General features: G+C 39.2%; 1 long non-coding RNA gene across 1 annotated transcript in view; it reads right to left on the reverse strand.

The window, feature by feature from the left end:
* Positions 1–25,656, reverse strand: part of LOC120501470 — a 48,785-nt gene extending 23,129 nt beyond the window's left edge. Inside the window, exons 1-3 of the long non-coding RNA XR_005627304.1 lie at positions 25,467–25,656; positions 23,483–23,733; positions 18,993–19,125 (exon numbers count right to left, since the gene is read on the reverse strand). This is a non-coding gene — a long non-coding RNA (uncharacterized LOC120501470). The remainder of the gene's footprint in view (positions 1–18,992; positions 19,126–23,482; positions 23,734–25,466) is intronic.
* Positions 25,657–26,131: the final 475 nt, after the last annotated feature.

The raw sequence follows: 26,131 nt of genomic DNA on the forward strand, positions 1-26,131 counted from the left end.
CCTAAGTGTAATGTATTTACACATTTTCATTTCCAGGCATGAACCAGAGGCACAAAGGTTCACAACTGAGGCAGCAAAGGAGACCTCAGCCATAATGCAGGCTCGACTGGATCAACTGATGGCAAATTTCACACAAAAGTTCACATCAATGCTTCAGTCAATTTTGAGGCTCTTAGATGAAAGAGTTTATGACAATGATTTACTGAACAAAAACAATTAATGCCATCAGTAGATTTTCATTATTTGACAGATTAGGTTCATAATAACAACTGTGTGGATGTGATATGCTTGGGATTTTTAAAGGATCCAATTAAAAATTTTCCCATGAGATTTTGTACTTCACAGCACAGGAGGATTCAGAATGAGTACACTGAGATAGGTCAAGTTCAACTAAAAAGGACCCTGAGCAACATGATCTAGATTTGAAGTTGAGGCAGAAGTTGCATGAGAAACCACAAGTGATCCCTTGCAACTACTATTTTCAATGCTTTAAAGTGCTTATAGCAGGAGATTTGGTCTGATCACTTTAACAGAGGCATCCTGCTTCACTTGAGTACTTAAACAAGAGCACTTTACAAGTAGTAACAGCCATGGTCATTATCAAAACCAAAGACCTCTCTGGACTCTCTGCTTTGGCCACATATCAATCACTGCCCTATGTGACAACTGAGTGAGTGAAATATAATGGGCCCTTGAACAGGAGACAGGGTCAATAATCAGTTAGGCCCTCCTAGACTTAAAACGTAATTAATAAATACAGGATTATATGAGGAGATGTCAGGGACAAAACAATCTTTGAAGCTTAGTTAGCATTCTTCAAACTACAAGATTATTGATCTTAGCCTGGAGAATAGCTTGTGTACTTCAGGGACCGTCTCCTTTTTGCAGCTGGTTTAATTTAAGAGGCCTACAAACAATCTTGTCTGTGTCTTTCTGACCACACAATTCAACACTAGCTGCTACTGAGAGGGAAAGTAACTACAAACATCCCAGTTACAGCAGGAAGATTAGGCAGGAGGCCAGCTGAGCAAAGAGAGAAGGCAGCAGAGCAGCCTCCTGGACCTGGTGCAAGAAGTTAGCTATATGCTGTACTTGGTAAAAAACAAAGTCCTTGCAGCTCTTCTCCTGCAGAAACTCTACAAACAAGTTAAAGCAAGGAAAGGGAGCTATTTCCAGCAATCTCCACAAGTGTGTGCACCCCACAGTTCTTTGTCAGATGCACAATAATTTTGATAAAATAAATTTAAGGAAGAATAAGTCTCAGCGCAGAGATATTCATAATAACCCCCCTAATCTTTGTTAATGTCTTAAACATAGGAGCTATGCTTTAATTTCAGTCCTGGGGAGAAGAAAACAAAAAGAGGAAAAAGAGAGAAAACCTTGCCACAAAGCTTAACTATTATACTCTAAAATAAAAGAAAATTGCTAAGTTCTTGTAAGAAAAGTAACACTTCCATTTCCTGCATGAAGAAAATGGGGGAAAAGAGATCCAAAGATCAGACATGCAGCCTGGCCTCCTGACTCAGTGAGAACCAATTCTTTTGCTGCTTGCTGCATGGTCCTGCAAGTGAATGCAGAGCCTGACTTCTTGCCTTAGATCTGTTTCAGGAGAGATTTTGCACCTATCAGGCAAAGTGTGTCAGCACTGGAGTGAGCAGTGTTATCAGGTGTTAGCTGCAGCACTCTGATATATCCTTGAGAACTAGCATATCATTAGGGATATTTCCACAACAGGATGTGGGAGTCTTTGGTCCATGTCAAACAAAACTGAGGATGCTTTCAAGGAGGAATTAAAAAGACCGTTTTTAAACAAGTTTTAATAACTGTTCATTGAAATGTCCTTTTCCCATATTACTTCAGCATTTGTTTTGAAGTTTTCAAAAAAGTTTTGATAAAGCAACTCTGAATGGTCTTCTGTTTAAAAAAAGAAAAAAAAGCCAACATAACCAAACCAAAACCAAAAAAACACCACAAAACACCCAAACAGTGAAACACATACCACCACCCCTTTCCCTCAAATAGAGGTATTTTTTCAAATTATTGCCACCTCCCAGAATCAGCCACAGTTTCCACCTACTTACATTGATACAAATGACAACACAAGAGCAAAGTGATAGAAAATAGGTCTAGCCTCAGCCAGACACACCTTTAACCCTCTCACAGAGCAAACTATATATATTGCTCCATGTCTAATTTACTGTATACTACAATAACATTAATAAGTTCTGTGGAATTATATGTAAAAAATGTCATTTTATGCACTGAACTTACAAGACATTTCCTATTTTCCAATATATACATCAACATTGAAACACCCCTGTTCACATGTTACATACTAAATACATTTAAAATAAATTAGGATTTGTTCTTTGGAACAGCTGATGCAGGACCTGGTTCCCCAGCAGCCACCTTGATGAAAAAAGCAGTGAGAGTCCACATTCACCAAGGACTTGTCAGCACAAGGCATTGCAGTTCCTGGGGAGCACTTCCAATTCCCACATGCAGGTATCTGTCTCAGTGACACAGCTTCAAGGGCACACCACAGACAACTATGAGACTAAATATTAAACTCCCTGATCACACTAGCACACAAACTCAGCCATTATTATTTGAAAACATGGCTCAACAACCCCAGGTTTTTGAACAGAGAAGTGATACTGTGGTTCACTGTGAAATTGCTGAAAAGCACAAAGACCTGTGGTGCCTCCAGTGTTCCTTATCTATGCTGCTAAAAATTAACCGACACAGATCCTTCTATACATCAACCCCTGGGATGTCAAGAGACTACCAATATAATATCTGAGACTATTCCACTCATGAAGGAATTTGTGCTTAAGAACTCTAGATGTTTTCCTGATTATCAATTATCTGATTATCCAGAGATAACTGGAAATATTTCATTTGAAATAACTTAAGAAACAATCTTACAGAACATCTATTCAGATTGTCTACCTGTATCCACTCTGTGTAAAGAAGCTTATTCTTTAGCATTGCTAAGTGTGTGAAAGGAAAAGCCCCTGTCAGAAGAGTCATCTATTTACAATACACCATCAGCTTTGCACCGATTTCCACATAGAATGTTTCCCATCCAAAACCCACCTGCATAATAACCAGAACACCACTACAGTGGGGTTCCCCTCAAGTACTTTTACTGAGAACACATTAAGCTCCTAGTGAAGGATAAAAATTAATTTTAAATCCATGCCTTGTCTCTGATAAGGAAAAAACCAAATAAGTCTCTGCTGGGATACCATGTTTTTTTAGGAAGAATTGCCTTAAATGTTCTAAACAAACAATGATTTTTTTTCATTCTTAAACTCCAAACTCTCTTTTTAGAGCTTTATCATAGACACCTGCTTCTCATTTCTAGAAATTATATATGGTACCTGATTTTTTACATAGCTTCTCTGGCGTCTCCCACTCCATATCCAACTCTATTTGTTGCTAAAGTTCAGAGTAATTTTAGAATGAAATTAATGTTAACATATATAACTTTAGAAAGAAGAATTTCACATTAATTTCAGCTGCTGTGTATAGAGCTTAAACAAGAGCAGCTGGTGCTCAGGTGGTTCTGATCTGGGAGTTGTGGATGCCACAGAAAGGTGGACTGGAAAGAGAAGGAAGTTCGTTTATATGACTGATGTCAATTTCTTCCTATCAGGCTCTGCTTTTCTCAAATTTCTTTACCAAGAAGTGAAAGAATTTTGGTGTGCATCCTGAGAAAATGCAGTTCCTCAAAATTCCACATCAAGAGTCACAGTCTCTCTTCCTGTTCCTGCACTGGGGGCCAGGCCCCACCACCCACAGCCCTGCTTCTCCTTAAGTGGTTGCATGTCAGTCATGCCTGGGAGAAGGAAAGTCCAGGGTTTCTTTCAGAACATCTCAGGGAATAAACATAAAGTTTATTCCACACATAAAGTGTGCTCTGGGAAAGAAAGGCTGCCTGAAGCATGAGGTGGACCAGTTTAGGGATTTATTTTGTTGTTATTAGAAACTATTGTGGGAGGGAAGAGAAGATAGTCATAGTCTTTACTTACGAAGATTCAAGTACTGTAGCAGTCACCAGATGCACAAAACTCCAGGTCCCAGGCCCTCCTTGATATTTAAACTTCAACCCTCTAAAACCTAATGTTCCTATTCACAATCAGCACCTCTTCCCTGATCCAACCTGGCCCCTTCCTTTTTCCTCTTCCTCTGCTATGCTGAACACTATATGTACCTCACTCAGTTTTGTCCCCTTCTCAGATATGTGACAGTCTGAACTAAATTTCTCCTTCCTGACTCTCAGCCTTCCTTGTCATCTTTTTTCTCCTTTAAATCTTACCTTGGCTTTGGCCCCTACTTTTGGATTTATGTCTATTCTGAAAGGAAGCGATATCACATTTATTTTAACATACAAACTCAGTCATAAGTTTGATCTAGGCTGCAAGGAGCAGAATGTGGGCACTTTTAATGCCCCCAGTCCTAAAAAAATCACTCTCTATGTTCCATTGCACTCCAGCACATATATGAATTTCTCATCACCCTCGAATGGCTCCTCATTCTCCACTATCTCTTGTCCTGTCTGTGAAAGCTCTTCAAAGCTCTATCCTAGGTGTCATTTTCTTTTATTAGCCTCAGGGAGCCTCTCCCCTTCACACCAATGTAACTATTACCTTTAGGTAATGGCTCACAAATCTGCATCCCAATACCAAAAATGATCTCCCTCAGTTTAGCACTACACATTTAATAACACTTGTGATCTGCTGCCCTGGAAGGATGACTATTTGTTTAAAACTAAATTTTGCAGTTATTACTGAGCAGCTTGTCTTTTTCCTTTGATGTTATTCCCTGTTATTTCATCTTCTCCATTGCTGTTAGTGGTAAAATTCTTCCCATTTCTAAATCTTCAATTTTCAATATCTACTTTAATACCTACTTTCCGTATCTACAAGTGCTGGAATATTTCCTGCCTTTCAAACTCTCCTCCTGTGGTGGGTTCAGTTCAATAAAAGAAATAAATCCAGACAATATCCTTGTCCATCTTGATCTGCTATGAGTATTTTCTTCCTCAGTTCTTCACTGTTTCTGTCTTCTTGGACCAGTGATGAACTTAATGATACAAATATATCACACTCCCAAGACCTGTTGCACTTAGATATGGTAAGGTAATCACTTCATAGAAAATTTAATTACATTTTTTTAAAAATTATGCAGCAGCAGTAACAAAAATTGTTGCTCTATCTCCTCTGTGACCCTCCTGCCTCTACTGCTAAATTTAAATTCCTGCCCTGTTGTACCCAAGTTCTATGCTAAAGCTGGGTAAAAGCTTTCACTTGCTGGCTTCTTGCAGTGCCAATGATGAATACATCCTCAAACTGACATTTTGAAAAGCAACTTCACCTTGTATTAAAAATCTCCTCTTCAGATTTGTGCCTGACTCCCACTCTGTTCCTAGATACCAGTTTTCACAAACCTTTTTGGAACCTTGATACAAATCCATCCAGTGTGCCCAGAAGAAAGGGCAGAAAGAGGAATGGATGACAGAACTACAAACACACCTAGTTTCCCTAGAATAAGAGTGAATAAATTATTAATTTACAGATTTACACAATTTACTTACACTTTTAGTTCCTTCAGTTTACTTTTAGTTAAAATAATTACAATGGAAGAGGCAACAACCATGGTATTGAAACCATCATCTTTATGTTTCAGATCTATTTTTTGAGAGGCATGAAGCAAAGGAAGGAGTGACATGAATGCCATTGATGCAGGATCCTCTGCCGTTTCAGAACACCGAGATACCTGTTTCCTCTCAGCATTCTCACCAATTTCTTCACATTCCAGACCCACAAACCATTTCTTAGGGGTTGCTGATACTCTGCCAACCCCAGTAAATCAGCTATGCCAAGGGGAGCTTTCTAGCACAGAAGCTCAGCAGCCTGAAGCAGCTGGTGCCCATGCCAGGAAACTCTCCTACCTCCAGGCCAATGCAGGCTGCTGATCTGCAGCCCTTCCCAGGGCACTGTTCTCCACAATAGGGCTGTCTGGCACGTTTCAGTCTCTAACAATGTCGGGGTCTTCACCTAAACCAAGATCACAGACTGCATTTCTATGCCTGAGATGGGTCTTATTAAAGCTCCAACATTCATCAGTTGAATACATACAATTCTGTTTAGACACAAATAGTGTTGCAAGTATAAGTAACGTCTGAAAAAGTAATCTGTTTTCTTGCTATTCAGCCAGATGCCATTTACTTTCAGAGTTTATTAGATTTAGTGGCATCTTTCAAGAAAAAAAGAAAACACCTCCTTACCTACATTGTAATTGTTTTAATAACTATTTGGGACAAATTCACAAGAATTACAGGGTTTTTTGTAAAACATTTTGCATATGGATTTTTTTGTTGTTGTTCATATTGATAGACAGATGTTCACTGTACATCCTTTCCAGCTGAATTATTCTATTCTGTTTTGTCTTTTAAGACTCAAGAGAAGTATTGAAATGTGAACTCTGTCTCTGGTCCTCCTGTAGTCTAGGGTTGCTCCCTGCAGCAATCCCATAAAAATTCTCTGATCTCAGAATAACAAGAAGTTGGCCTTTCTGTAAACTAGAGCTGGAGAACAAGAACTGGAGAAAAAAATTATTTTAAAGAATTATGTTTTAACTTCATGAGGTGGAGGATCCTCATTTAACCAAAGCTGAAGAGAACAACTGAATAAAATAAAAACTGAAAGAAGACTTGCCTGTCTTTTTACGATGGGAGCAGGGAATTAAGGGAAAATGCAATGGAACTAACATTTGTGGATGTTCTCTCTGTGAGCATAAGCACCTAAGAGTGCAAGCAAATATTAATACAGGAGTTGAATATATCTCTGTAACCCTGATGGGCCACAATACAAAACCAGGAAATGCTCTAGGCAATGTCTATGTAAAACCCACATCAATGTATCAGTTAAAAAACAGAGATACATTTAAATTAGTGCCAGTTTGTGAGCAGGCCTTTGATTGAATTCCATTTGCATTTCATAGAGGAAAACAAAAGCTTTCTGGGCCTGATTCTCCATAGACTTGCACTCCAGTGGCTGCCCATAGACTTGCATTGCATAGGTTATCACAATAGAGTGGCTCAGTATCATAAGTATTTGTAGCTCTTTATGTGACTAGAAATATATTCTTAAAATGCAAAATATTAGGAGGAAGGAAAGCCAGCTTCCAGAAGCCAGTCTTTGCATGTACCATGTTGTCCTCTTGCTTTTCCTTCCTCACTCCTCTCCTGAGACCACAGCTAAGCTGCCTCAGGCTGGACATGCCAAAAGAGCAGACTTATTGCAATCATCCCATCTAAACTCATAGCCTGAATTTTCTATTTTCCATAGAGTATAACTGCTCTAAAAATACCTTGACTGCACTTCATTTGCTCGTCTTTTATCCTGCCAGTATTATAGCCTGAAAGGCTCAGGGGTTTTCAAGTAATTTTCAAATGGTCTTTTCCCATTTTCTTGCATTAAAGACTGCCCCTTCATTTCTCTGCTTTACTTTTCTCTCACCTGTTTGTGAGCAATCACTTCAGCCTCAGCCAAGCACACAAAAACAAGCACTGAGGCAAGGCATATTTGCTTTGGGTCAGGCAAACAGGGTCTCTATGGCCACCCTTGGCCTGGGGCAGGATGAAAGGCCATCCAGGCCCCCTCACGGTTTGGTGACACTCCAGCCAACCCTCCCTTCCTTTGGGAACAATTACAGAGAGTCACCCAAAAGTGGCTACAAATAAGTCTGTTTCCATGAGCTGAGAGAGGCTGTTTTCTCACCGCCAGCACTTGGGACTTTTTTTCTGCTGCCACTTAACCTGGTGGGAGCCCAGGGTGCTGTCACAGAGGGAAATCACCCAGGACTTTCTCCAGGTGCATGACTTGGCTTCCTGGCATCTAACACAGACTAGGCAGTAGTTCACATGTGGGTTTTATCTTAAATAAAGAATGAGAACAATTATACTTGTGTGTTTTCACTTTTGCTCTGTTAATGGGTAATTTCAACTTTCTTTCATGCTCTCCTTGACAGCTCTGCACACTGCACAAGATTTAATCTAAATCCTCCTAAAGACATCAGCTGGTGGCTGAATTCTATGGAAAAGTAATTTGAAGAATGAAGTTTATAGAGACAACATCTGCCCAGACAGTAAAGGTGGAAATGAACATGCTTTTAGTGACAGTGGAATAAATCTGTTTTAGTAAAGCATGGGTACCAAGCCTTCCTATCAGCCTACACAAAAACATGAAACAGGCCCAAGCCCCCCTCATCTGTGTATGATGTTCTCTGCAAGCTACTCCTGGTTCCAGCTTGGAGAATGTAGCTGGCAGGTGCAAAGAGAGAAAGCAGAGTGAAATTTGCCTATCCAAGCCCTTTTCCAGCCTACTGCCAAAAGATACCATCTGGTATCATCCAGTATGCTGTGGGCCAAAGGCAAGAGCGCCACATGATGTAGAGTTCCACACAGCACTAGTCTAACTGGAAGGAGAGGGACTGGACAGGAGGCTGAAGCCCTCTATTGATCAAAAGAGAAGTATTTATCATATCAAATCAGTCATCTCTTCCTCTCACATTAAAAGCCACCTTAAAAGCCTCAACCTTATAGCTTAAATCCTTTAACTCAAATCTAGCTTGTCATCCACATCCTTGCCACAGGAGTAATGTGCAGCCTTGACAATGACATCAGCTGCAAGGGACCCAGCTGAAGATGTCCAAGGAACAGCTGGGCATTGGCAAGGCCATTCTTCACCACTGGAGATGAGGACATCAGACCAGTGTGGGAGCTCTGCCACCTCTGTGGCATGGGGCCAAAACTTGCGCCTTCTCTCTTGAGCTAAAACAGAAAGCAACCCACGCATTATGGATGAGTGATGGGGAGGAGAAAAGTCCTTTACACAAACACTATTAAAATTGCTGTGTTGTTACATTGTCTGGGGGAAAAGTGGTTGCGATGATCAGTTACTTGAATGTTTGGTGTAAGCCCTTCTGAGAAGAGAATAAAGCTGTATCACATCACAACATCAAATGGGGTATCACTTAAGAACACCTGCCTCATTTTAAGAAAATAAAAAAGGTATATTAAAATTAAACCAAAAGATTATTAAAGTTTCATCTCAAAAAACTCCATTTTCTTTTTTCATTCAAGACAATAACCTTCTTTGAAAGAAAAATTAACTTCTGGTTCCTGTTCCATCACTAGAATCGTGGGGAAAAAAATGTGGGAAAATAAAAGGAGAGAAATAAAAATCTCATCTTCATTTACTGCAAAATCGTCTTCAAAACTGGGTAGACCACTCCTCATTTATACAACTACATCTTTAACTGGTAGTAATACTGCCAGTATTTACCAATGCTAAGCTTTTCCAAGTTGTTTAAAGGTTAGGGGTCAGGTAATACACTTATTGTATTTACAAATAAAAGTTTCAGTCCTATATACAGGATAAAGTCCTAGTTTCCTACTCGGTAATCCCCCCCCCAAAAAAAAAGCATACTTCTCTTTTCTTTCAAACTGCTTCATTGTCCAGGTTATCATTTGGTAAATAGGCTCTAAATTTGTAAAAGACATTAAATAAAAAATTCTATTCTAGAACTGTGTCCTAATTTATACACAAATGTGGCAATTTATACAGCAACTTATATGCCTAGAACAGGTAAATTCAATGATAAAATGATCACAGGTGTATAATAAAAATACCTGGATTTAAGATTAGAAGAGAGCAAGGGTCACCACATTTTTAATTGCTGTAAAAAGGGGGTGTTATTTTTGTCCCTTGCAATATAAATGAGCTTAGTAGGCCCAACATGTGAAATACCATCTGGACAGAATTGACTTTATGAAAAGATAGATGGATGGAACCACTGAGTTCATAATCATATACCTGCTTTTGACTTCTCACCAGAGCACGTTCTACTTAGGAAAAGATTGCAAACTGCAAATTAAACCCTCACTTATCCTCAGCAACCTGACAGCCTGACCCAAGAAATACTGCCAAGTCTGGCAGACTGGGAGAGCGGTGTGTGCATCACACGGAGGTGTGAGGAACGAGGCCCACCACGGCTCATCTCTCAGGGCACAGCTGCAAGGGGAACTGTACACAAAGAGGGGAAACAAGGGGCTTTGAGGGGAGGAGGTGAGAAGGGGCCTCAAGTAAAAATGGGAGATACTTTGGTTTCCTTCATATCCTGCTGCTATTTCAGCAAGCATTTTTCATCACCAACTTATATGAAAAGGGTGTTTTTACCAAAATAGTTTTCAGATCTCAGAATGAATCCCTTTGATTAATGCAATTAAAAACTGGGTGTGCTACTGAGTCTTGTCAAGCATTCTTCATCACCATCCTTTAAACCTGCCCCTTTTGCATTTTTAGTTTACAGCACTTTTGCACAGGGACATAATGAGCTGGAAGGGAAGACATAGCAAGACTGGGGCAAACTCAAATGAAGTTTCTTCTAAGCACTTTCACCCTCCTTATCTCATTCTTCAACTTACACACCCCCAAACATTCTCGCTGCCTTCGTGCTACATATGTTCATGTGGAACATCAAAAACCTGGATACATTGACCAAAATTCTTTCCTTTAGATCTTTGGCTTCCTTCTTATCAGAAGCAGCAGGTCCCTGAACCTGACAGAGAACTTTCCGAGCCTAGAAACACTGAATAATTAATATTTCTATCCTCTTTCTATGGTCCCTTTCCACCCTATTCCCATGGTATGCAGGTGTACGTGAGTTCCTTCTCAAATTTACAGTAAAATGAAAGGATCACCCCAAGTTCTCCTTGTGTTTACGAGGGTGTTAAACATCATTCTTCACAATGAAGAAGGTATAAAGAACTGAGATACTGGATGAGCATGTTCCTAAGCCTAGGTCCAAATTTAAACCTTGCCAGGAGCCATCTGGCTGAAGAATACTGCAGGGAAGGCAAGGAGCAATTCCACCACCATGGGGCACAACTAGTCTAGCAAAACCAAAGTGATGCCACAGCTTGACAGGCAAAAATGCTGTTTTGCTGGAAGAACGGTGCTTTCCAGGGAACTGGAAGAACATTTCTTTCCAGATCTATCAGTAAAATAAATATTTTGCCTTTGTATAAGCATTTCAGCCATAAGAAATGAGGCAGCAGGTCTCCTGCCACAGCAGGTCATGGCAGCTGCCTCCACTGTTGTCCTGTATGAAGCACAGCTTAGGGAGGAATGACTTTGGATGGCACAGTACCAGTCTGAGCAGCACAGTTTGAAAGCACAAATGTTTTGTTTAATTATAACATAAGTTGCTTGCCTTTTTCAGCTGCTGACATCTTTTGCTTAGAGAAATTAGAGCCAGCTGCTCCATAATGGTTCTTACAAAGGCACCAGAAGGCAAGATTTTGGAAAACACCACTCTAAAGTCAAAGAAAAACCATAATCAGAAATTTACTGGTAATGTGAAAGAAATAAAAATGGTTCCATTTTAACAGTTTTCCAAGACTTGGGTACTCAGTTTCTAGAGTAGCATTTATCTCTATTTTTTAAAAATTTCTTACCATCAGAGTACTTATATATTTGTGTAAGACATTTTATACTATAGACAGAGTAATCTATTCTCCAGATTTACTGAAGGAGATTGAGAAACCTGTATAGAAAATCAACGGAACAGTTTTAATCAACAAATACCCCTTTACCTTATTTCATATATCTGGTAGCCTTGATTCAACAGGCAAAATCAGACTAATGGAAGAGCTACAGTAAACCAAGTCTATATTTGCTGATTGTTGTAAAAATTAGGGTACAAACCAACATACAGGTGTAAAAAAAAATAGGGAAAGTTTAAGAGAGGAGAAAGATAGCAAAAGCCAAGAACAAGATCTTCTTATTTCACTGACTTTTAAGAGGATCAAAATAAGCAAGTGACACACAAATTATCAAAACCAAAAGTGAAGATATTTCTCATCCTAATCCAAAGAATTATGTCCTTGAATAATCATGCTGTAGTACAGTCAGTAATGAAAACCACTTGTTCACATCATGGGCAAATTAATCAGACTCTCTACATATTCTGGCAGAGAGACTTCTTTCTTTTATTTAAATAATTGAAAAATTGGATTCATTTGGATTTTAGCATTTCACATGTCTTTTCAAAAGTAGTTCAGTTTTCCTATTTCTAGACACTGGGATGCTTTTGGTTTATCAGGAAGCAAAAACACTGTGAGAGAAGAATTACACTAAAGGAACAACGCCATATTACTGGGCTTGATTCTCAAGTGACATAAATAAGCACTGATCCATTGATGCTAATGAGTTACACACTCCTACAACACTTAAAGGTGTGGCTTCTTTACTTGCTGCCTTCTTGCTGTCACTTTTTGCAATCAGTTTTTGTTTGAGGCTTCCTTTCCCTCCTTCCCCAACTAAACTGCCTAAATATTCAACTACCACCAAGCGTGTAAGAAACTCAACTTTTTGATTTTTATATCTTCAGTTTTTCTTTTGAGCTGTTATCCATTACAGCCCAGTGGAAACAGTAGCCAAATTTCTTCATAGTCCTGTTGGTTCTGTAGTTTATTCTTTAGCCTTCCAGTCTGAGAAAGATGGTATGAAAATATTCTTTAGTTAATACTCAAACCCAAGAAAAAATCAAAGATACCAAATACCTTGCTAAATCTTAGAAGATGTTCTAGATATATAATTAGGAATGAGAATATCCTAAAATATACTAAGCTTCCCCTTGGAGATGGGACAAATCTGTTTATTCTTCCCTTTGCTGTTTTCTGAGCATCATCTTTCCACTCAGAGGAAAGCAGCTTTTTTTTTTCTTACTCATCAAGATCCTTCAGGAATTACAGGAAAGGTCTCCCACACTAGTTGAGTGTGCTTTTCCTGAGATCAGCCTGCAAAGTGGAAAATCCACCTGGCTATATGTTAAGGACATTTTGAACCCTGCTTTCTTCACCCTCTCTCCAGTACTTCGGTCAGCACAGATTAAATGTTTGGAACTCAATACCTAACTCCTTGTCTTCTACACTGTGTAAAGTATCCTCCAGATCTTAGTAGCTTCCAAACTCCATGCCTGATAAAGGAGAGCTCCAGACAGTGTTATCTAGGTTGGCAACACAAAATAGCATGAGATAATACTCTGTGAACAGTGCACCATATGTATGGTGTATGAGCCAAATGCATATGGGAGAGATATATAGGTGAAACAGAGCTGAAACCAGAGTCAGTGGTAATCAAGGAATTAGATTTATATGCTCAGACAAAGTGCTCTGCACTTCGATGAAAGCTTCTCCCACATTGTCTGGTCTGCCTCTGAGGGCATCTCAAACACTGTCTGAAACCTGCTAGAGAACTGGCTCTCAAACACAGCCTTCTTACAAACTGATTCAGGTCTTTGCAACCATGTTATATTTGTGTATTTCAAACTGTACACCCAACTGAACAGAGGACAAATACCTAAACATTCATTCAGTAATAATTAATTGCTAAATTGAGATAGAGGTATTTTTTCTCCAAAGTCTGTGTTGCTCTCTAGGATTACTGAAACTAAATTTCCCTTGACACCACTCAAAAGATACCCCAACACCACAACCCAGTGTAGGAGAAGCAGAGGATTTAAGATTATAGGATTAGGATGTTTTTACTGTTCTAATTCCTTCTTCATCAGTAATGTGTATATGTGGATATTCACCACAAACTATTCGCTGTCCTAGTTAAAAACAGCAGTTTCACTCCTTTTTTACAGCAGGGAGGTGTTCACACTGTAGCTGGTGCTAACAGGCTCTCTTGTTAGGGAAACCAAGAACAGGATAAGCGAAGGGTCTGAGACACTGGCCTGTATAGTTTTCTTTTAGTCTCTTTGGATTAGAACAACAACAAAAAAAATCACTAAACCGGACAGAAGCTGTATTACATACAGAAAGAGAACTCTTCTGTATGGAAGTTCTGAGCAAGGTTTCATTCTTCTTCCTCTTCAACAGACATCCCACAAAAAATATTGAGATTTATAAGATAAATGGGCATTTTAAGAAAACAGATGCTTATAAATAAACCAGTGTTATCTGTAGTATTTTTCAAATGTTCAACCATGCAAAGCCTTGTAGTAGGCAAAAGTCCCAGATGTGGTTATTGCATAATTTTCGCATATCAGAAATACATATTGCATATAATACATAATTTATTTTATAATATATATAAATAATATATCTTGAAAAAATCTGCTGACTTTTCAAATTCAAAAACGATATTCAAAGAAAATGTAACTTTAGAAGCCTAAGAGGACTAAGGAACAGTCTGAAGTATGAGACAATTTGCAGTGGGGCAGTTGATGTCCTAGGATGTTCACTTAAAAGTAAAATAAAGTTTTGGTCAGTATTTTTTTCCCCTTCTAGTAGCTGGGAAACAAAGCACAAAACAAATGACAAGTAAACACTCAGCCACAGGAAGCCATTAACAACAGTGGGCACCAATTAGGGCTCAGCAGGTATCCTTTACACCGCCTGGTGCTCTAGCTCCTCCTCAAATACTTTGGCATAACACTCACAAACTCAGGCTTAGGAAACAACAGGCTGTTTCATTTACTCTACAATTTGTAGCCACATATTCCTGCTGATAGGCCCATAAACCTGTTTGTAGTTGTCTTCTGTTTCCCTTCATGTTTGTTTCATTAGAAACTACAATTACTGTCTGTCCAAAGAGAATACTCTTCAGGAAAGAAAATAAAATTGAGATACTGTGATCCTTTTCTTCTTTGTCTCTCTCTTACTCCTTTTCAACTTCTCTCTTGGAGGAGAATGCATAACACAATGGCTGATGTCAGGCAAATGGGCTTACTGAGAAAAAAATGTGTGAATTCTCAGATTTTTGCAACAAGGACATTATTTTTTCAAATCAGAAATTTTCCAGTTAAACAGAGTGAAAAGCACATTGCTCTCAAAAGTAAGTCAAAGTTTGCAAGAATTAAAAAGGAGTAGAAAATATATTCTACTTTAGCTAAAACCATTTAACAAAATATATACAGTTTTGAGATCGTTATATCAACTGTAAAATATTTTGCATCTCTTATCCAAAAACCTCAATAAATTACCCAAGCCTTTTAAAGTCACTCATAGATCATGCCTTACTTCTTCCCTTAGGGAGCACAGAGTTTTATTGAAATATGACACAAACTAAGATTCTCACCTTTACATTGAGATTGTAAAATAGAAAATAACAAAGCAGGTTACAATCTCCCAAATCAATATTTTACCAGCTTGTCACTGGTTTTCTGAAATGAAAAAGTACTTTCATGGCATTATAGCACTGCAAAATACAGAAGAAAGTCAGAGTTCAGCCCAGAGAACTGAGAGATCTTCTTAGTGAATGTCATGATATAAAACAATATGGGTGAAACAACCCATTTGACTCCACTAAATCAACATTTGTCTTACAACCAGCCACAGCCAGGGTGCTCTCCTGTGCCATTTCTGTTTCTATCACCACTGCCAAATGCAAGTTAACCAAAACATCACCAGGTGAAGCTTGAGAGTTTCTTGATGGTTTTGGCATTACAATACAACAAGAAAAGCAGACTAAAATTGTACTAATTCAGAGCTCTCCATGTTTGTCTTTGGTTTTCCTTAATTTTTTCCACTGATTTTTTCTGTTTGAAAAAAAAAAAAATCAAAGCAAACAACAGCAAATGAGTAGTTTACTTTCCACTTGCACTAGATGTTAAATCCCCACTGTCTTTGGGCAAAGGTGTGCCCAGTTACTCAACTCTTTGCTCCCTCCACTGTCTCTGCTGACAGTTCTCAGTGAAGCTGCCAACTGCTGCTCCTGCAGCAGCATGACAGAGCTGTGCAGCCTCTGTATGCAACAGCCCCCACAAACAGCACTGAAAATCATCTGTGACAGAGGGATAAACTCTGCAACGGAATTCCCAGAACACTTATCCAATGAATTTTGAAGAACAACCAAATATATACATTGAACCTTGTGTCTTGGTACTGCCATACAGGTATGTGGTACAGAAGTGCCCTTATCATGCCCAGATACAGGCAGCATAGAATCCAGAAAAATCATTGACAAACAAGCCACAGTCCTTGTGTGTACCTAGAGCTCACCTGTCTGGTGCTCATGTCATAGGAAGTGTCTAGGAACCACTGAGGACTGCAGCAGTCCTGACTTCTCACTGCTGCTGCTCAGTGGCTCTGCACTTCAAGGAGACCATGTGGCCACAAAGGTAGAAAAATTCAATACCTGTCTGAATACTCTTGGTTCAGAAGGAAACCAAGTGCTGAAGGCTCTACATCACTGTTCCCTGGCATGCTGGGACAGGAGCACTGTGTGACAGAAGTGAATGAAACAATCCAGGCACTGATATTCCTCAGCAATACAGAAAAACAACATGTGAGGAAGCCTGAGTACAGGAAGGCAAACCAGCTTGCCTATTTCCACAGCTAGACCTATCAAAGAACTGGACTGAGTGGACTCTGCTGATGTGCTGCTCCATGAATACATGTGAACTCAAACATTCTCCGGCACAGCTCAAAGACCACAGCTATTGTGGACATTTACAGAATTTTCAGAGTTGGGTTTTTTGTTCCATTTGAGGTTAGTCTAGACTGGCCTTTCCCAGGTACCACACTGACTGGGGAGTTTCACCCATTATGAGAGCTTCCCTGTTCCTCTCTGAGGAGCGAGCAGTTGTGCCTCTGTAACTTATCTGCATGCACACATTTCAGTTTTGCCTTGATACTTCTCAGAAAGAAATTTGGGACAGAAAATAACACAACTAAATACTAATCATCTAAGTGCACATGAATCCATACACAAAAGACCAGCTAATAGAAAGGTGTTATTTGCAAAACTGAGTGCACATATATTTTCAACCCTTTCAGCACTAACAATATATCTCTGAAAACTGCATAGTATACTCTAAGGCCAAAAGAGGTAGTGCCCCTGCTCTACAACCACCTAGAAATCAGGTGGCTTGTCCAAGCCAGTCATCTAGGCTCCTTCTGTTGTCAAGTAAGAGAGATAAGTGTCTCCAGATTGCCATTCATCCCATTCTAGGATAGGTGAGTAAAACAGGTGAGATGAATCCCTGGCATGGTATCTGCTGGGGGAGGGTGAGGAATTACTTCCTAGATTACTCCCTTAGGAGAGATACTTAACTTTTAGCAGCTAATATTGAGAGGAATCCCATGATACAAGATTAGGGAGGATTATAAAGATTCACACACTTGTGAAAATTCCCATTATATTGGGCTTACAAAGTAAGTCAAAATTTAAATGTCTCATGTAAACAAAACCATCTTATGCTCTCATTCAAACTGTAGATCACTATATCTTATTATAGTCAGAGATTTGTGGAAGTTTCAAGTATTTTTGTAAAGAAATAATGCTGTTCTATTTTCCCAAGAAAATGAGGTTCACTATTTGAATATTAAGAAATTGTCTGTTTCGAACCTGTTAGCTATTTAAATATGACAGAGATACACAAAAACACTTGAAACATTTAGTGGGAGCTTGTTACCAAGTAAAGGACAGATCTGTCAGTGCTGCCAAAGAGGAAAGGTGGGAACATGTCATCACTCCTGAGATCAGAAATTAAACTTAACCCAGAGAAGGAACTTGTTTAACTCACTGCTTCCATTCACCTGACACTGCAGTGTCAGTTAGAGACAATAGTTTTTCCACATGTGCTATTCTTTAGCAGTTCAAGGTTCTACTCATGTTTTGCACAGCATCCATGCAAACAGTAAGAACACCTCTCATCAGTAGTGTCTCTCAATGGTGTCTCCTGCGCTATTGGAACCAGTGGCACCATTTCTTTTCTCCAAGCCAGCTAACTGTGTGTTAGCATTTACTGCCTATAAATGCAGGTCATTCCACACAGGCAAATATCTCAGAAGAAAAACCTGCTCAGGACAACTGGGTACAGTTCACAAGTTCTTTTAAACCACTAATGGTCACATTAAATAGGGGAAAATATTTAATGCTTGGATGAGATTCACACCTGGCATTCTTGCAAGGCTAAGTCTTAAAGAAATTGAAAAATTCAGGCTTGTACTAGTAACATATAAAATCTTCAGTCACAGTTTCTCCCTGCATGAAAAAAACTATGTGCTACTTCACATGCCCTAAATAAACTAAACTCAGAAATAAGGAGAGAAAGGGGCAGAGATTGCATTTACTGTTTTTCTCTGTTTATTTTCTACTGTCACCTCCTTTAGGATTTTCCCTTCTCATGCCAATTATTTACAAAATGGGTAGAAAGCATAAAGACATGACTAAATGACATTATGATTAAAAGTGGCTCTAAATTATAGAAGTCAGAGCCCAATGCTAGAAATCAAGTTAAACGTAGACGTGAGATATGCCTTTCTCTGCATTGCTGTGGCCAACATCTTGAAAAGATTCACAGATATCTACCAGTGCTATATTGATATTCAAATGTTGAAAAGCAACTGTCACAGTCACAACTGAAACACCAGCCTACATACAGTGATTCACATCTTGTGCTCCTTCAAATATAACTATAACCCTGTCATGCTAACAATCCCATGGAAATCCAAAATGGGTGAGGAGGGGAGCAAAAGCTTTCATTTCCAAGTTACTTTACAACCATTTCACCTGTCTTCTCATGGAGTCTGGTGCTGCATTCCAGTCATGCAAGCACTGGGAAGGCTGGGGACGTGTGAAAGGACCGTAAAACAGAAATACCAGGAGACACCATGGAGATCATCAGGTCACACACCACAGTTTTACAGCCCCAGTCTGCAGCTACGCTAGCTCACAGGCAACGAAAGCCTAGCCTTCTGCAGGCAGGGAGAGGAGCAAAGCAGTGGCTCTGCTGGATACACCCGCTTGCTTCCACTTTCCATAACCCATCTCATATATCCATTCCCACACGGAGCAGCTGTGAGATTTGAGTTCATAGAGGTGGTAAATTTGAAGCATCAAAGCATGTCTCTTGGTGCATTACTTCACTGCAGAAGTACTTTAGGGGGGGTTTTCTTGTACTACCTGTTACATCCAACAGAGAAATAGATGCAGGTCCTCCGTTAGATGAGAATCCAGCTCTCAGTTTCTCCTGCTTCCTACTTTTCCCTTCTTCCTCTTCAACATTCTCTAAATTCTGTTCTTCTGAAGAAAGCACCTGAGAAAAATTCCAAAATTACCATCCTTTAGTCCTACACACTTTCATTTTTTAATAGTCTCTCATAGCCAAGCCTGCAGTCTTATGTTATCTTTATTTTTTTTCTCAAAATAAATAGCTGTTGAGATTAAAAATGAGTGATTATCTGTTAATATATCAATGAACTTCATGCCCAAGCTAAAGGTTTTAAGTTTTACAGACTTCATCAGTACAAATGACTCCAGAGGACCAGGAGTTTCACACCTCATACGATGCATTATGGAAACATTAATTAAACAGCAGAATCTAGGAGCACATCCCTGTCCACATCTGCATTAGCACAGCACTGAACAGAGGAGGCTGAACCTGCAGAATGAAAGTCAGTTCTCAGGACTCAGCACCCACTCAGTATGGAGCTGTGGACCAAAACACCCACTGGCAGCTGGCACACACAAGGCAAAGCATGTCCATCCATCCAACCTTAGCCCCACTTCATCATGGGAGCCTCCAAGTGCCAAAGGAGAGCAGCTGGAGGCTCAAAGTAGGTCTGAGGTAATTAGCTCTAAAGACTTTTGCTACATAAACATTAATAGTAATATTTTAATGTATCTCAGTACTTCCAGTTTAAAATGGTTGGCATAAAGCCAATTTAAAGTTTGTCAGCAGCCATGGTCACTTAATTAAATATGCTTATTTTCATCACCACCGCTGTTTTCCTGCTGTATACCCAAAACACTCCAGGGCGCACTATAGCCATGCAAACATGCCTGCAAATGAACATGAGTGAAATTAGACATCTACAGGCTTTTAAAACAAAAAAGTTGAGCTATTCATTTCTAAAACCGTAGTCTCCCTCACAGGTAGATCTTGGGCAGAAAAGAAATTGTTTTTATTTTAAAATCTAATTTAATTTCCATACTTATATGAAATCCATGTATATCACTCACTGTGGAAAACATACAACTTAAACAAATTCAAGATACTAGAAGAGAATTTGAACTGTTGTTTCTTTTTAGGCTTTGAGGCCCACACGACACAGTGGACAAGGCTACAAAAGTTCACCATCTTGTGTGTGCAGGCCCAGGTAGAGGAGGTCTGCATTTTCCAGTCACACATGTGACATTTGACATAACATATAATGGGAAATAATGCTGTGGAAGCCCCGAGCAATAATGTGCGAGCCACTCCTGTAAAAAGAAGCATTAGCATACTTTTACAAATTGTTATGACAACTTAGTAATTGGATACAGCAATTTTCCATGCCTATTGGCACGTGAGTGTGGGAAGAGCTTGCCTGGAGGCTACTGGTTCTGCAGGACAGTAACTGCACCCAATTCAGGAACCACTTTCACTGGCAGCTGCAGGTCAGGAGAATAAAGAGAAAAAATACTTTGGAAAAAAATCTCTAAGAACAAAATATAAAAATAGGCTTTTGACAGTTTGAACAACATAAAGCTATTGGAAACTGAAGTGTTACATTAGATTTATTGAAATAATGTAAATAACATTAGATTTATTTAAAGAATGTAAGTAGCTGGTTTGATTTTCAAAGCACTTCAGCCTCCATTACCAAAAGAAGGTTCTCTTAGCCCTCAAGCCTTAACAGAATCACCTAAGTTTTTTTTAACAATTCCTAACAGCTCGTGAGGCACATTTGAGACAAGGCACCAGACAAAAGAGTGCATACAAGGATCTATCCTATTCCTTCCCCACCTGCAACTCACAGCTCTTGCTTAAACTAAACACTGAATTTTAAACTTTTACAAACATTTTATTTCAGTTTAGTGTAACTCATGTTAATTCAGTCTAAATTCATTGCTTACCAACATAAGCTAAACAGATGGAATTCTAAATTACAATTACTGTTAAAGACAAGGCTTTTCCACTGCAATATCCAAGTCAGTATGGAACTGACCCGAGCTTTAGAGGTAATTTTGTAGTTAATAAAGCCCTAAAGTACTCAAGTATGCTACAATTGTTTGTATAAATAGAACAAAACTTGTAATGCAGAGCAGCTTTTGTAGCACTTTCTTAGTAAGATTTTGATAAAATACAGGTGAAAATACTCTCTGCTCAACATTTCCCTAACTTTTACCTATAAAGAAAAAAAGGCACAGATGGGTCAATACTTTTCAAATTGATTGATACTTTACACAAGATAAAATTAAGATTCATATGTCATGATTAAAGAAATTCTCTCCCAATAGTGACTGTGTCACTCCAAAAATAATTCAATGCAGTATTCCCCTGCTAAGTATGGAGAAAGGTGTTTCCTTTAGAAGAGGAAATTCTCTTAAGGAAGTTGTTTTAAGCTAAATAAAAGTTCAGGATGAAGCCAGAAAAAGGTGTGAAGGATTTCTCTTTGATTTCCCAACTTGTGTATTTGGGCTCAGACACAGACTACATTTTATGCACATATTAACAGGATGCTAATAAGCCTACAACTCTGCTTTGACAGGGACCTGTAGAGACAATCTGATATGTGGCACCAGATATAATAGCTGTCTTAAGCAGGAGATTTATTTCCCTCTCTCACAGAAGGTCAATCAAGCAACATATTTTTTAATTACAAGTTCAAATTAAAATGTTGTGCAAAGTTAGGCTGTTATTTTTGCTAGAAAAATAGAAAGGCTCAGAGCTTCAGGCACCAGCTTCTCTTGCAGAGGGAGGAGGTCTAGGGGACCTCCACAGTGTCTTGAAGGCCGTGCCTTGATGTTTGTGTATCTGGTTACAGTGACACTGAAAGAATAGCGACAAGTCAAGTAACTGCTATTACCTCTTGCAAAATCTACTTTGGTTTCATAGCTGCAGGATTTAAAAAGCCAGGGTCAAAAGAGGAACATTTAAAAGTTCACAAAGCGCACAAACCATAAACCAGAGCTCATTCTGTGGTGTTGTTATGCAGGCTGCACAGAGATATAAATGGTATAACACACAAAACACATATAAATGCACTGCTGGCCACATTCTGTAGTGCAGGCTGTGAGATGTGAAGGGCACGTGTGCCTGTAGCCCTTGGGCAGATCTTCTGCAGCCCTCTGGGTGCTATTCAGAAATGCTCCATTTTGTCTTCCTGGCTCAAGCACTATCTTTGAAACCAGAGCATTTATGACCCTCTGCCTAGGAGCTTCCCACATGTGTAAAATCAAGCCAGCTTTCTTCTCATTTCTTACCAAACATTCACATCAACCTTGACAGGCTCAGTTCAAGTTCTGATATGTGGCAGCTGTTAAAGGTCATGTGAGGGTAACAAAATCCACTGAAAGCCTTTTGGGAGGGGTCCAAAATACTTGAACAATTAGGAAACACACATGATCTGTAGGTGATGGCCAGCCCTGTAGTCAAAACTGAAATGATAGCATTTCAGTGCAAACACAAGTTAATTTTGGTCTCTGCTGTCAGAGTCCCAAATATCACAGTGGCTGCAACAATTCAACCATTGTGGAAATTTGTGACAGCTCCTCTGGGACACTGTGTGTATTCTACCATCACTAGCCACAACCTGAGTCCAGCTCTGCTGCCTTTCACCAGTTTTAACACCTAAGCAAGCCGTCTTCACCCTCATCTTGTTGCTGCTCAGAACTCTCTCAGCATTAACCACATACTGGGCCCACCCCAAGATAATAACAAACCATTACTTTTCGGAAGATGAGATTTACCCTGAGGTCAATGTGACAAGGTCTGCAAGGAAACTAACTGTGGCAAATTCTCTTCATAGCACCTTAAGACAATGCAAGTTTGCTAACTGCCCTGACAAAACCCCACACTTTTTCACCAGAAAAAGTTTAGAAGAAGAATTTTAAAGGGTCTAGAAGAAGTACTGACAACTGTATTGTTCTTTCTAGGATAAATTTAAACAAGAAAGAGAAAGAGGAAGAAAAGAGAGAGAGAGAGAGAGAGAGAGAGAAAGAGAGAGAAAGAGAGAGAACCCCAAGATGTAATGACTTAGTTTATTTGATCTGGGCTATTTAGGTTTACAACAACAATCTCAGTTTCACCTGCATCATGGAAGTATATTTTTCCCTTGTGGGAATAGTGGACAAGTGAAACTCACAAATGTAATTTTTTGCTGTGACAAACATTTACATTTCAATCTAACATTCAAATAGAAAACCAAATCCTAACTCTATTTAATTGTCTTACTACTTCCCACAGATGTTAACCATGTTTTACTGACTCTGTAAGGCTTCCAGTGAGAGGTGATGAATTTTATCTATCTTGCCCTATATTGACTCTTTCCTTTGATTTTTCAATTCTCCCACTATCACAGAAAAACAGGCTTGATTTGGGGAAATGAGTTTACTTTTCTTACCAATCAGATCAGAGTAGGATAATGGCAAATAGGACCAAATCTTAAGAACACATTTTCCCCACCCACCTTGTCTTCCTGGGCTTAACTTTACTCCTGGTCAGTTCATCACATGTTGCTTCTTCCAATTCTTCCTCCTTAATGGGAGGGCTCCTCACACGTCCCTGCTCCAGCATGGATCCCCTCCTCAGGAGACAGTCCTCCATTAACTCCTCCCTGGTGAGTCCTTCTCATGGGCTGCAATTCTTCATGAACTGCTTCAGCATGGGGCCCTGGCAGGAACAGGCTTCTCCAGCGTAGGGCCTCCACTTAATAAAGGTCTGGAATGTGCAGATACAAAGGGGGGAACTCAGACTGCTTGCAGCCCTACTGCAGCCTGTCGAAGGCCCAACACACAAACAGTGCTTCAGGGTTACAAGCAATAGCAGAGCACCACACTTCCAGTGCAGTGAATGCCCCTTACCTCCTCCGCTAGGGTAGTTCAGCTCTTATCTACTTCTTTGCAGTGCTTGGGCACCTGTGAGGCCCGCAAACTCCTGTGCTACTGTGAGCACACAGATAATAATACAAGATGATTCAGAATAACCCCCAATACAAAATAGGAGCACCTGCCCGCAATGAGATCATTGAGATCACCACAATAGTGCTGTCACAGAAGTGGTCCTGTGCCATTAAAACATGAGTCACATACCACATGGCCTACTCCAACAAGCCAGGCTGCTGAAGGCTGCTGCCAGGATGAGTCAGCCCTCAAAAGTAAGCCAACAGGCTGAAAAGTTTACCCTGAGGTGAAATATAAACACTTGTGCCAAGATATGATCCATTAATAGATGATAAGCAATACTACTTTCATATTTCTTCCCCTCCTTTCCTAACTGACTTGCAAGCATTTTTCAGAAATTGGTCTGGTTTTTAATCTGTTTCAGTATGTTGCCTACATAGTTTATGGAAAAAATGTACTTGTTCTTTAAAAATAGTCTCCAATTCAAGTAACAGCACACAGCTTGATTAACTCATTCATCTATAGAGACTATGGAGTTAACCTGAATTTTCAACTAAAGACAAAAATGAGGAAGCAAGAATAAGAACATAATAATATGTTGCATACATTTAGCTATGTTATACTCTGCAGAGAAACATATTTTAGCAGATATTTATAGCAGTTGTTTAGACTATTCCACACCACAGTCAAGGACTAGTAAGTTTTCAAAAGAGAAGATGTAAAATAGGGAATGAAAAGCACTGATAGAATAAATTTAAAGAAACCCAAACAAACAAACAATAACCCAACTAATTTTATAAAATCACTACAAGACTGATATTTGAGTTGGTTTTGTTTTGGGTTTTTTAATAACTATGAAAGCAAAAAAAACCCCAAATCCTTCACACCAAACAAAATCTAATAATAAATGTAATGTAATCTTCGAGCCAAACTCTTGGCTTGGCATTCAGGAGTGCTGAGTTTGGATGCTACAGTATCCAACAACTTTGTCTGAGACTGTTCAGGGAAGCACTGCTCACACTGTGCAAACTTTTTGTTGTATATTCCCTCAAATATTGAGACCAAAGTTTTCGTAAAGAAAAAAAGTAAAGATGTAATGACTTCAGCACCTAGTTAAGCAGCTTATTTCTGAAAAGTGCTGATGACCCAGGAGCTCCCATTCACTTCAAAGTGTGGGATTTGGGAATGTTTGTTGCTTTAAGATTTATGGTCTCTCTACATCCTAAATGAGAGATTCAAGAAATTACAACAAGCAGCTCATCTCCATTAAAATCAGAAAGAAGTGCTAGACTGATTTGTGGCGTCTGTTCCAGAGACCAACACATTTATGTCTTTACTGATCCTGCTGGAGGAATAAATAGTGTAAAAAGCAAGGATACCCCCGGGTAAGCTTTGTTAAGGAGCAACAGGGCACCGCTTAGCAACATTGTGTAAAAACAGAATCGCAAGCTGGGCAGTAACAGACTAAGACAGCATGTGGAAATCCATAGCTAAACAAAATAACACCATAAGGAGCAAATCTTGAATTCAAATATGGGAGAGAATTCTTACCCTTTAACAAATCTGTTGTACAGCCAAGCTGACAGACCAAACCTACAAAACCTCTACAAATCTCCACAGGGATTTTGGGGATTGGCAAGTCAGCAAAATAAATATGTTATTTCACTCCAGGCAGGATTGTTCCCCAGTGCTTCCTGAAAACATGGCATGCTTCTCCCATGAAGGTTTTGTTAGGCTTTTTCTTCTCCTGAGGGAAAAAAAAAAAAAAAAAAAAAATCAACTGCAAAGGGTAAGAGTCCATAAAGGGATGTCATTGTTAGCAACCTGAGTGACAGACAGGAAGGAGATTTCCACCACAACTGGCATTTGGTGAATTGCAAGCTATAAAAACTGTTTGGAGATTGGCTGGATTGTCTGCAGTTTCTGAGGACAGCAATTTAATTCTGTTTGTTACTAAAAAACCTTATTTTGTTTATATTATTTATTTCAGAATTTCTTCCTAAACCAAAGTAAACCAAGAAAACAGGAAAAATCATACATCTTACTAGGTTTTTGGTGTTTTTTTCAGTGATTATATAACTAGAAAACTGGTTTTAATATCTCAGGTTTCTTTGCACCTATCATTGGAAAAAAGAATTACTCTTGTAGTTATATTGCAAACAGTCTTCCTTACACCTGATTTATTTTGCTTTATTGTGATTTTTGTACAGTCATTA

The sequence above is a fragment of the Passer montanus genome, unplaced genomic scaffold, assembly GCF_014805655.1.
Source record: "Passer montanus isolate IOZ18808 unplaced genomic scaffold, ASM1480565v1 scaffold2, whole genome shotgun sequence".
Classification (NCBI taxonomy): Eukaryota; Metazoa; Chordata; class Aves; order Passeriformes; family Passeridae; genus Passer; species Passer montanus.